The sequence below is a fragment of the Oxyura jamaicensis genome, chromosome 2 (genome assembly GCF_011077185.1).
Source record: "Oxyura jamaicensis isolate SHBP4307 breed ruddy duck chromosome 2, BPBGC_Ojam_1.0, whole genome shotgun sequence".
Classification (NCBI taxonomy): domain Eukaryota; kingdom Metazoa; phylum Chordata; class Aves; order Anseriformes; family Anatidae; genus Oxyura; species Oxyura jamaicensis.
The window spans coordinates 15,983,319-15,995,281 of record NC_048894.1 but is presented as its reverse complement, the minus strand read 5'-3'; the positions used below and the strand labels follow the sequence as shown (position 1 = coordinate 15,995,281).

Sequence of the window (11,963 nt, the reverse complement as noted above, 5' to 3'; positions counted from 1 at the left end):
CTAGGGATGGTACTAAAATGGAACTAAGGATGATACTACAATGATACTAGGGATGATGCCTTCTGGGCTGCTCAGCCTCAGAGAACTTGGATGCTCTGCTCACCCTGTACTGAATGGACAAACACCCTTCCTGCACTGCTTTGTAAGGTCTACAACACCGTAGACTTTTCCTCCACCCTCCTAACAATGCCTTGATTTTGAACCGGCACAGCCAAGAAGGAAAATGGTCTGAGTGTACTTCAGGAGGGGCAATGACTTTCTGCACCCCCAGCTCCCAGCCCACAGCGGTCCCAGCAGCAGTGTGGGCACAGGGCTCTCTGAGGTGTCCCTCTGTGGGGCTCCTGGGGGGCTTCACCCCACCGCACCCCACGGCAGCACTCTGTAACACCATTTGTACACCCACAGGGGCTGTGTGCGCCGTAACGAAACATGAGGGGAACACGAGGGGGGCGCTGAGGGGCGCGGCCCCTTTAAGGAGCGGTGCAGCGCCTCCAGGAGGCGCGCGGAAGCGGGGCGAGCCGGGCAGGGGGCGCACAGGGGAGGGGGGCGTGGCCAAGACGACGGGGGCGTGTCCCAGCCCCGCGTTGGCCCCGCCTCCTCTCCGCCTAGCCCCGCCCCGCCCCGTCCCGCGTGGGGAGGGGGGAGAGGAGGAGGAGGAGGGGGAGGAAGGGGAGGAGGAGGAGGAGAGGGAGGAGGAAGGCCGCCCCCTGCGGAGGGGTCCCCGCCCCGCCGGACGGAGGCGCGGACGCCGGAGGCAGCGGCTGCCCCCGAGCCGCGGGCTGCGAGGTGAGTGGCGGCGGCACCGGGGACGGGCAGCACCGGGGGGCTGCAGCCCGAAGTCCCCCGAGGCTGTGCCCGAGCTGCAGCGGGACCCCCGCCTGCCCCGACCCCGCCGGGTGTGCTCTGGGGGGGGGAACAAGTGTCGTGCTCGGGAGAACGGGCGGGTAGCAGCGCGGTGGGTGCCCCGTGCCGCTTGCCGGCCGCCCCCGGTGCCTCTCAATGCCCGCACGTGGCCGAGGATTAGGGCGCTCCCGGGAGGGGTGGAGGTGGTCCCGCAGAGGTCGGCTGTACTCGAGCGTGTTGCTTGGCAGGCTGGGCGCGAGTAGGAAGTGCGAGTTAGCCGCTTGGTTTTGATGTTTTTGTAGGTCTTCGACAGCTGGCAGTGGCGTCACTGAGCGCTCTGAGCGCCGGTGGCATCTCATGACCCGAGAGGTAGCGCTCTCCCGGTGGGCACGGCCGTCCCATAGCGTACGGAGAGTGTTCTCAGCCGGCCCGGTTATTTTTACTGTGTGTCTCTTTAGGAGCGAACCAAACTATCTCATACTGAGAAGTGTTCTCAGCCCGCAGTTACCTCAATCTCTTGCGTTCAGGATGAAAACAAAAGCCGCTTTGGAGTGGAAGCCTCCTTTGACAGGCTCATGAAGCCCGTGTGGTTTGTGACAGCAGAGCCGAACGCAGCACACAGGGTTACCTCCAGCTGAGGAGGTGCCATCCTCAGGCTGGGCGCTGCCCTGAGCGACCAGCGGTCCCAGGGTTTCTGCCAGCCTGTGCCTGGAAGTGTGGTCCACGCTTTCGTCTCTGCTCGCAGAGAAGCGGTCCTGGTGTGCACCACGCCTCCGAGAGACGGCGGGGCCCGTGGTGGAGACGGGAGGAAGGAGTAGTGGTTCAGCTCAGCTCCTGCAGTGCAGCCCTGACAGCTGTTCCCGCGGCCAGAAATTCTTCCCTGGTATGGCATGCTGTTTTCCTGTGCCCCTGGAGGCTCCGGTGCCCCTTGAGGCCTCAGTAAGAGGGTGTTGGCCTGGCCATTCGGTGCTTCTCCGTAGGTGACGGCATGGGATGCACGGGAGTAGTTTGCTCTGTTTCAGTTCTTTGTTATCTGCCTGGAGACTTTGTTGGGTGCTGTTGTATTAACGAACTGAGATGCATTTAGTTATTTTCTGTACCGTCCCGGTGGGAAATGTATTTCAGCTGTCACTTTAAATGAGGCAAATAAGAGTTAAAAAGCCGCATCTTAGTGTGGATGTGCGTGCCTGTCAGTTTATCCGGCCGTGATATCATTCTTAACCTCACTGATGCAAGCACAACCGAGGTGTCTGTTCCGCACAGAAACTTTTGAAATTACTAGAGGCAAATTGCGTGCCTTCAAGCAGTGAGGTTCTGAACAAAATTCCTGTCTTCACGTGATTGCTAGCTTCTGTTAGGTGCAGCCCGAGTGTATTCCACTGGGGGAATCATTTCACACTCTTTGTTTCTATTGAAAACGTATAGTTTCTAACCGCACTGCTCAGTTCTGTGTGGATGCAAACCATGCTGACTCATATTCTGAACTGTTGCAGCCTTGCTCCATGTAAACACAAGCACACTTCTAAAATATTTAATTTGTAATGTCTTCAGTGGAGAGCTATCCCACAGCTCCTGGCAAAATTCCCAGAAGCAGCAGATTCTGGGGTACTGGGAGTTTCAGAGGCCACTGGTGCCTGGTGGGATAACTGTCTGAACTGGTCGAGTGTAGTTTATCCTGGCACTGGGACAGTTCAAACTGAACAGGTATTTAATCTTGCTGAAAGCAAGTCTGCTTTGAACAATACTTGGTATGAGTATAAGCGATTTAGAGCCTGTTGGGACATGGCTGTCAGGCGATCTACATGGTAGGGAAATCTTTGTTATGGCAAGTAAACTTTGGTGTGGATGTACCTCCTAATAAGTCTTAAATAATACCTTTGTGTAGCTACATTAAATGATTTGTTTGCCTAGTTCCTCCATAGTAAATAATGGCAGTAATTGCTTTGTGAAAGAGCTGAATTTACATCCATGTGTAAAATGTTTGTTAAAGAGAACTTTCAGAAATATGGAAGCTCACCCCTCTGCTGATAGACATAAGCACACCCCTATAGGTCTTTCTCAATTGAAATAAACTGCAGTATATGACTTGACTATAAAGAAGGGGAGTGCTGGTAGCAAAGAATGCTTTCCAAGTACACTTATTTTGTCTGTACCTGGTAAGTACAGCACTGGAATTTTAAGATAAACACCTTCTCTTTTAAAGCAGCAAGTAGTTTACAGGAGAATAACTGACGGAAAAGCGTAGAGACTGGAGTGGTGTCGTGGTTTTTTTTCTTGATTGTGATCTATCTTGATTGAAAGAGTAATCCCAAATGGTAAGCATGGAGGGTAAGCTGGGAGAGGTTCAGTGCAATTTATGGATGGTCCAGATCACTTGCTCATATCATATCACTTGCTCATGCTGGTTGACTCAGCGCATTACTTGTAACTGTTAAAAATCAGCTGTTTGCCAAACTGTGCTAAGCTTCACGAATGTCTTAACTCATTCCAATATCCTGTTCTTCCTTTTGTTTTTACTTTTTTATTTTCAGAACAAGACTTCAGAGACACTAGAGTAGTGGGGTGGGCTCCAAGCTGGACAAGTCTGGACAGCAGACCTGGCTCAAAACTGGAGAAAAAGATGGTGCTCTGGAGCACATTCTGAGGTCCTAGAACCATAGAATGGTTTGGGTTGGAAGGGAATTTAAAGCCTATCCAGTTCTGACCCCAATGCCATGGGCAGGTATGCCACCCCCTAGACTAGGTTGCTCAAAGCCCATCCAGCCTAGCCTGGAACAACTCCAGGGGTGGGGAATTTGCAACTTTGCTGGGCAGCCTGTGCCAGTGCCCTAGCACCAATAAAGAATTTCTTCCTAATGTCTAATTAAATCTATTCTCTTTCAGTTTAAAACCATTCCCTGACAAAGAGTCCCTCCCCAGCTTTCCTGTAGGCCCCTTTAGGTACTGGCAGGCCGCTATAAGGTCTCCCTGGGGCCTTCTCTTCTATAGGCTGAACAACCCCAACTCCTTCAGCCTGTCTTCATAGGAGAGGTGCTTCAGCCCTTTGATCATCCTTGTGGCCTTCTACTGGACTCACTCAAACATGTTAATGTCCTTCTTACAGTCCCAGAGTTGAACACAGCACTCCAGGTGGGGTCTCCCCAAAGGAGAGGGGGAGAATCCCCTCGCTCGCCCTGCTGGACATGCTGCTTTTGATGCAGCCCAGGATAAGGTTGGCTTTCTGGGCTCCAAGCACACATTGCTGCTCATGCTGAGCTTCTTGTCAACCAACACCTCCAGGTCCTTCTCCTCAGGGCTGCTCTTTGTCAATTCTCTGCCCAGCTTGTATTTATGCTTGGGATTGCCTTGGCCCAGGTGCAGGACCTTGTTGAACCCCATGAGGTTCGTACAGGCCCACCTCTCAGGCCTGTCCAGGCCCCTCTGGATGGCATCCCTTCCCTCCTGCACATCAACTGTGACACACAGCTTGGTGTCATCAGCAAACTTGCTGAGGGTGCACTCGATCTCGTTGTCCGTGACTGACAACGATGTTAGTCCCTTGGAGACAGGAGACATCACTCCCTCTTCCACAACGTGGCAGTACTAGCAGCTGTGCAGCTAGCACCAAGTGCAGCTGGAAGAGCAAATCTGTCTTCTTACCTCTACAAATGTTGTGGTGTGAGGGTAGCATGCTTGTTACTGCTTTGCCTCCAGAAAGGGCACCATGCTGTAGCACGACAGTATTTTGGTACCAGAAATATCTTCTCTGGAACTGTCATTCAAGGCTCTACTCTATTTTCCTTCCTTATTGAGTACATAGGTCCTATTTATGTGAGGAAATTCTTAGAAATATGGCTTAATATTGCTTAATCCATGAAAATTGATTTTCACTAGAAAATCTGTATCAGAAGTTTGAAACTGAAGCATACGGATGTGGTATTTTGTTGGGTAAGTGTGCAGAGACATACACTTGCCACTAAAAGTGGCCATTAAAAGAGTCTTACAACCCCTATTTCCAAATCCTTTCTGTGTTGGCTATTAGTAGCACTTTTCTTTATAAAAGGGAAGGAGGTTAAAAATTGTGCTTGCATCTGTTTTTGTTGCTATGACAGCTGTCTTGGTCCATTTTTAACTATCATACTCTGGATAGCTCTTAACTGGGATTTTAACCTTAATAGTTATGTGCAGAGGAAGTCAGAGGAAATCTTTCAATACTGTCTCATTCTCTCACTCAAAAAATGTTCCCTTTGAGTTGTACTGTTTTTAATCAAGATGTAATGGAATGTCTCAATCCACCGCTAACTGTTTTGGTGCCTAGCACGATTACAAGTGCTACAGTTACGGTATAAAATTTGTTAGCACTAGTTTGTTAGCACTAGTTAATCATGGCTTTTCTTGAGCAAGAAAGATGGTACCACTGATACTTTCCTTCTGAGACTTGAAAACTGGGAAGATCACTTGAACTGAGGTGATGCAATTTTTGTGCAAGGTCACGTACAAAATCATGTACTCGGATGGCAGTTGTGAAACAAGGCAGCACTCCTTGCAACATGTTATCACTCATTGCACAGCCAGAAGTAAACAAGGACTGGCCCTCTAGTGCAGGCAGGGGGATGTGTTGTCTTCAGGTACCAACTTACTTTTACACTAATGTGCAAAACTAGTGTAAAAAAGCTGTGAAATGGCCCATGTTTATTTAAATGTTGCTTTCTAGCGCATTTCTTTCTCTCAAGTGAATAGCTAACTTTAGCAGTCAGTGTCTGTACTAAGAGTTTGTATGTTGCTGTCTTCCTGGCACTAGCTGGAAAATCCTGTAATGGGAGAAACTTTTAAATGTTAGATGGCAGCCTGTTAGTCTGAATAAAGCCTTTTTGGTAACTGGTGGTGGTGAAGCAGCAGAAGTTTGGAAAGCTCTATGGCCCTAATCCAGACCTGTTTTAAAGGGCAACTTCTAATACAGAATACCATACCGTTTAGTCCAGTTGGAGGGCCAGTTGTCTATTTTGGAAACCAAGCTGCTGCTTTTTAAGATGAAAGCCATATTTTTGTGAATATGAACTCTTTTGTATCTGCTGGCTGTGCCTCGTCTGAAGGAAGGAGCAGCTGTAGTGCATTCGCCAGACCTGCATTTGGCTGTTGCTGCCATTGTGTTGTGTGTAAACATGTACCATTATTTTGGATCACATAGCAGCCTGTTCAAAAGGGTCTCGCATTCCCCAGCTGTTCCGCAACTTTTCCATCTCTGAGCTTGCCAGCTGCTTAGCACAGGCAACTGTAGCTGCATTTGCTTTTCTGGTGTTAAGTATTAGTGGAGATAAAATTGACTTCTTCTTGCATGCTAGGTGCCGTGAGCCCCTTCACTACATCTAAGGACTTAAAGCAGAAGTAGCCTGTTCTTGCTGCACCAGGGTTGTCATGAGATGTTGTCTTTGTGACTAGTTGCATTGATCGCTTACAAGTCTCTTCCTATAGATTTGGCACAAATACAAAATAAGGCAGTATTTACCTAGAGATGTAGATCCCATGTCTGTGGTGGTAACTAATCTAAAAGAAGGAGGGTATGAAATGGCTCCCCTTACAGCTATGTCAACAGCTCTTTTGTTTCCCCACTTCTCCGAACAATGTTCAGTTTACCAAGGCATCTTGTGATCTGTTGTCTGCCAAGGCTTTCACTTACCTATTCTTGCAAGGAGTTTTGTTTCAGTGGCAGCATTGCTGGGATCAGATGTCGAGGAGGGAGCTGGCTCTGAAACGCTTGGTACTTGTTGGTGAGGGACCCTCATCTGCGTCCTGCCTGCTGGATCTTTCCACCCAGCCTGCTGCCCCTGCCGTGGAAGGGATAGGAAACATCCAGGAAAGCTGTTTGTGCTCTTTTCTCCACCAGTGAGTGTGACTATGTCCCTAGAGGCAGAGCAGCCAAAAGGCAGACTGTCTTTATGTGGTGAACTTCACCAAAAGTTTTCAACGGAGTAAGTCCAAGCACCCTTGGAGAAGGGAGATAATACATTTAATTCCCAAAGTTATTGTTCTAATTGAAACTTTGGGTAAGAAGGAGTGTTTCCTTGGTTGCTGCAAGAGAGTGTTAAGGTGTAAAAAAGTTAACTTTTCAGAAGCTAGAGAAGGTTTCATTAGCTAGTATTTCATACCTCCCTACAAAAGTATAAATCATGCATTTTAGTGAAAGCATATTGAATGCAGTTTGTAGTTTAAGAATGTAAATCTGAATTTTCCTGGCTGTGCAAATCATGGCATGGTGAAGGAGACTGGAAGGGAATGACTTGTGCGCTCCTGCTGGGGATAGCAGAAAAAGCTTCATCTGCCCCAGGTTCTTAGTTACCTGTGTTAACTGTTCTGAAAACCCTATTATTCAAAGAAGAAATTTTGAGGTGGCTGTAGATAGATTTATTTTTCTTCCTAGCTGTTTTTTCTTTCGCCAGGCCTGTTCTGACCCAGATGGTCATAGCTTTTGTGTTCATGTTAACATGATTAAAGTAATATTCGTGTTTAATGGGAGAATGACTCTGGCTTACTAATAGAGCATTGCCCTGTAAAAACAAAACAAACAAAAAACCACAAGTCTCTTGGTTTAAGGTAATGTATTTCAGGATCTGTTTTGTATTTCCAAATTGCTGAGATTTTGAACTTTGCCATTCAAATGCTAGTGTCTTAAAAGAAGTTAAAGCACTGTCTGTCTTTGGCAAAATGCTTGCTCTTGTCTTCTGGAAAATTACTTTTTCAGAGTGTGTTGGAATACTAAACCAGTGCTTGTCTGAAATCATAGCAGAAGTACAGACCAGTAGTTTGAAATGATCGTATTAGATACATAGTGATGTTGGCTGAGCAGAGTCATTGATACTAACTTAAAATGTGTAGTTACGACAGGAAGAAAAGTAGAAAGGAATGTGTATTCTGGATTCAGTAACTATATAGGAATGGCTCTTCAGAACAGGTAATGAGTTCTTATCTAGAAAAGCAGACTTTCAGATGTTTCAAAAATGTTCATGCTTCGAAAATAGAGAAAAACAAGTATGATACTGAGGGTAAGGAAGGATGAGTGGGCAAAGGATGAGAACAGATGAATGGGGTCAGAGAACGTGTCTTATTTTTTTTTTAAAGTGCTTTTGATTAATTCATAAACCTCTTCGGAGTCAGTCTAGGGAATGGACGTGGAGGAGTGGAATTTGAGAAGTATAAGAGGGTGTTGGTTTGTCCTCAGTTGAACAGAGAAAGAAGAGAATATTTGATTGATAAGAGGTATTAAATTATTAAGGGCTTTAAGAGAAACAATTATTTATTTTTCTTGGAAGGTGGTGGGAAGCCAAGTGATGAGACTTCTAATGGCACTAACTCGCTAGACATGCTCAAAGGAATGGGGCAAAAAGAAGGCCCCTCACCCTCCCTCACCCACCTCTGAAAATTGTTCTTAACTATAAAAATTGGTGGAAGTTCTGGAGACACGTTTAAAAAAAAAAAAAAAAAAAAAAAGAAGAACATTGCTGAAAGCATGTTGTTGTCTCTTTTATTTTCCTTTTAAATGAAAGGTTCTGCCAGTGTTGTTAAATTGGCTTAAATTTGCTCCATCCCCTAAAGGGGAAAATATTTATTTTAAAGTTTCCTCTACATTTAAATTGGCTTCCCAGCCAGCTTAAAGACATGTCTGTCCATGCAATGCCTTCCAACTCTAGGAAAGCTGGCAACTGTAAGGCTTAGCAGAGGAGGAGACCTTGTGGACTGCACAGGAGAGCAGCATTTCCAGCAGCCCGGAAATTGCTGTTCTGAAAATGTAACTTGAGTTCATCCCTTCAACCTTTGCTTCCTTTTGCTGTTGTTAATAATTTCCTTTGCACAGCTAGTGGTAAGTGCTGCTTTGCCTGCCTCACGCCGCTGCTTCTTCCATTGCTCTCTGAAACTAAAAAAAATACAGAATGTATTAATTTAAAATCAGCAACAGGCCAGTGGCAGGTAGAGCTGCTTCCCCAGGCCTTGGGTTGGTGTTTGCTGGGAGCTGTCATCTCCAACTCTGGCAATTTGTTTCTCTCCAGGCAGGTTATTGCAGCTCTTACCGTGGTTTGATGTGCACAGTGGTGAGCTTGGGTGCCTGTTATCTCGCAGCTCGTGCAGCTCGTGGGTCTGCCCCGTAATAGCTGAGCAGCCCTGGGTAAAGCACCACAGATCCAGTTACACAGAACTGTCTCCATCACTGGAAGATTCAAGAGTTTGGAAGTTTATTTAAGCAAAAGTTGCAATAATGAACAACATTGCCAGAAGAAAACAGAATGTATTTCCTGAGGTAATAGCTATCAGTAAGGATCTGGTGTAATTCTCTCATCTTTTTAGGGTTTCCTGTTACAGCTTTTCATGTTCTAGATGCTTTGCATTGTTTGTGAGCCTCTTGTGAGACTGTTCTCTCCTTTGTAATCGGCATTGAGGTGTTACATGCTAAGAAGTAGCTGCTGCTGCTGCTTCTCCCACCTCACTCCAGAAGGCTACTTAATTAATGTATTCCTGATTAGATTACACTGTTGACTTTAGGCTTAAATTACATTAGGGTATTCTGTCATTTGTGGCTTAAAGTATGCGCTGTGACAAATAGTACTTCAAAGCCTGATCCTTGCAAAGCTCGTGGAGTAAAGATTCCCCAGAACTCTGTAAACACCCCGACCGTGGCGTTGCATGCGAGCTCAATTCCTGCTCACCCCGTGCACCTCTTCTCATACCTGGGGGAACCCCAGCACAGACTTGAGTGCAGAGTATGTTGTGTCTGTGCTCTTCCTGTCGTGTAGCAGAGTGCCCAGAGTTGACAGACAAAGGGTTTGGTTATTCTTCTTTACACTTGTTTATCCTGTCTCCATAATATTTGGTGCTGGTTTGACTTTACAACTCGCATGCAATTGCCTATTTTGTATTGTTTTTGTGGGTTGGCAGTAAAGTTGTTCTGGCTTCCTACTCCAAGCAAAAGCCTGGGGTATGGAAAGTTGTTTATATGGATTCCTGGTATGGAATGCAAACCTAATTCTTCCAGGTTGAAATAAAGTTGCTGTGAATAAAATTAACTTTGAATTTAAATGGCATTCAACCCAGGTAAACAACTTCCTGGGGTGGTGCTAATAAAAGCTAACTGTAGCATAACTAACTGCTGCTAGGTATGCGTTGCACGTTCTTAAATCTTGCAGTTTGAGGGTGATGCTTGGACATTATGTCTGTAATAAGCTTCACGTCTGAAATGCAAAATGTGTTGTGCCCTGCTGGGATGGTACAGCTACAACCTGGAAGGGACTTGTGTGGGCAGGGAGGTGGCAGGTGAAATGTTACTGGCGAGTTATGAATTGCCATTCCCTAGTTTGGGAACCCAATTTGACTTCCAGTTGCAAGCCGGGGTTTTGTTTCATGTGTCCTACTGCTGAAAACTTGACCTAGGAGCCTTTTAAAAGAAATCTTTCAGGCAGAGTTGGACGTGCTGTCTCTGGGCTGCCAGGAAGTGCTTGCTGGCAATGGGCAGCTGAAACCAAAAGGCAGGTAAATGTGTGTGTGACGTGAGGGAGCTCTGCAACTGAGAGGTTTTCTGCTGAACCTCAGCCTGGCCAAAAAAATCTCTCCAAATGCAATATGGAGAAGCAACACCTTAAATGCTATCTTCAGGAACTGTGATTTCTTGTGAAATTCCTGGAGCAACATACACATCTGCTGTCATGGTGTAATAGTTGACAGTATCCTTCTAGTAAAACAAATGCTACCTCGTTAAATCTCCTTTATGCAACGACTGACATGAGCACTTATAATTATGCTGGTCTGCAGAAACAAAGCAAGTAATCTTGGTGTTACAGAAGTTAGTTGCTCGAGGAAGCCCCCAAAAAAGCTTTTTCCATGAACAAGTTGGTATGAATTGGCATTCTTTCTTGCGCAGGAAACCACAAGTTCTTATTGTGGAAAACTTCTAGCTCTTGTAAAGCAGGCGTCAGTTTTGTGTATGAAAGCTGTGCAGAATGTTCTGGTGTTCTCGGTACAGAGCTGCTGTAAGAAACTCTACTGTTTTGATAAACACAGGATCACTTGCTCAGATGTTTGCAGTCTCGTGTTCACTGTGCACGTTGCTGTGGCTTGGATGCCTGTCAAATACCTACAAGCTCGAGACCATCTTTATTGCTCAATTATTTTTACCCCCTGAAGTCTCTAAAGACGACGGCTGTGGCAAGTGAACGTGTCTTAAATAGAGCGTTGTGTTTGAGTTGCTTTGTTAGGGTTTCTGAGACTGGCGTACTTGGAAATTGCCCATTGTGGTGGGGTGGCTTCTGGGACAGGGCTGCTCTGTGTGCACACATGGATGCATGCACACGCGTGCTCACACACACTTACATGTGCTTGCGGACACTCTGGCAATACTTGGTCAACGTGTGTGTGCAGCGTTAACAGGGCTCGCAAGCCATCAGTGAGTGATGTGCGTACTGCAGGCTGGGAGCTTCAAGGTGGCTTCAAAAATTGTGTGCTCTGTGAGTTCAATGAAACTATACTGAGCTTCCCTCTTCTTCCTTATGCTTTCTCCTGATCAGTTCTGGGTGTTCAGCGCTGTGTATCTCATCCTGAAGTATGACCTGATCTTCTCAATCTCCTCGTGTGTTTTTTTTTTTGTTTTTTTTTTTAATCCTTATTCTGGATTTCCAATGACTTTTTTTTTTTTTCAGACTAATCTAATTTAAGCCTCTCTTTGTTACCTGAGAACTGGACCCTAGTTTTCTTCCTTTCTGTTCCACTGTCCTTTTTGTTCCACTGTCAAAAGTATAACTCAAATTACACAGCCCATTCTTTTTTTTTTTTTTTCCTTTTTAATGAAAGAACAATGGATGTGGGCGTAGCAAATTGCTTAAGCTAGTGGTGATAAAAATGATTTTTTGCTTTGCAGAGCAGGCTACTTGTTTGAAACTGATTTATCACATCATCTTCGTTAATGTTTTATACTTTCTGCTATTTTGGAGTGTTAGCTGGGCTGTCAAGGACTGGAACGTTACTGCTGCTATTTAAGGCAGGACATCTGTCATGATGTGTCTAGAGTCTGATTTCTCCAAGCCAGAACAATTCTTGCCTTTATGCTGTACCTATGTAGCTGTTGCTCTTTCTACAAACTAAAAATACTGCAAATAAATAAA

The 11,963-nt window shown here is 46.0% G+C and overlaps 1 protein-coding gene across 2 annotated transcripts in view; it reads left to right on the top strand.

The window, feature by feature from the left end:
* The first annotated feature begins 729 nt into the window (after nucleotides 1-729).
* Nucleotides 730-11,963, top strand: part of SVIL (supervillin) — a 137,694-nt gene continuing 126,460 nt past the window's right edge. For both annotated transcript variants that reach the window (XM_035318898.1, XM_035318896.1), the window contains exon 1: nucleotides 730-786. The gene's annotated coding sequence lies outside the window, so the exon portion shown is untranslated. The remainder of the gene's footprint in view (nucleotides 787-11,963) is intronic.